This window comes from Phalaenopsis equestris, unplaced genomic scaffold, assembly GCF_001263595.1.
Source record: "Phalaenopsis equestris unplaced genomic scaffold, ASM126359v1 Scaffold000152, whole genome shotgun sequence".
Taxonomy (NCBI): Eukaryota; Viridiplantae; Streptophyta; class Magnoliopsida; order Asparagales; family Orchidaceae; genus Phalaenopsis; species Phalaenopsis equestris.
This window is the reverse complement of record NW_018164594.1, coordinates 1,342,839-1,343,171: the sequence shown is the minus strand read 5'-3', so window position 1 is coordinate 1,343,171 and position 333 is coordinate 1,342,839.

The window sequence follows — 333 nt, the reverse complement described above, 5'->3', positions numbered from 1 at the left end:
GGCGGACTGGCTCCTCGGACCCGTCGAGAAGCCACGCGGTGCGCTCGTATTCGACGCTGCCTTCTGACTCAGCTGCCACGCGGCCCGCTGTATCGTCACGGATGATCATCTGGCTTGATCTCTGCCGTTCATTCAATTCACGCGAGAATGGACGACATCCGTTCATCGTCCCCGATAGACTTAACCGAGAACCGTCCATTTTAAAACCTTAATTTCTCTCTCATTTCTTTATGATATGTGATGATTATTTTTTTAAATTATTTGTCTTGAAGAGACGAACACATCTATATGGTAAACATGCTATGAAATCAAGCCATTATAAATGGAGAGCTC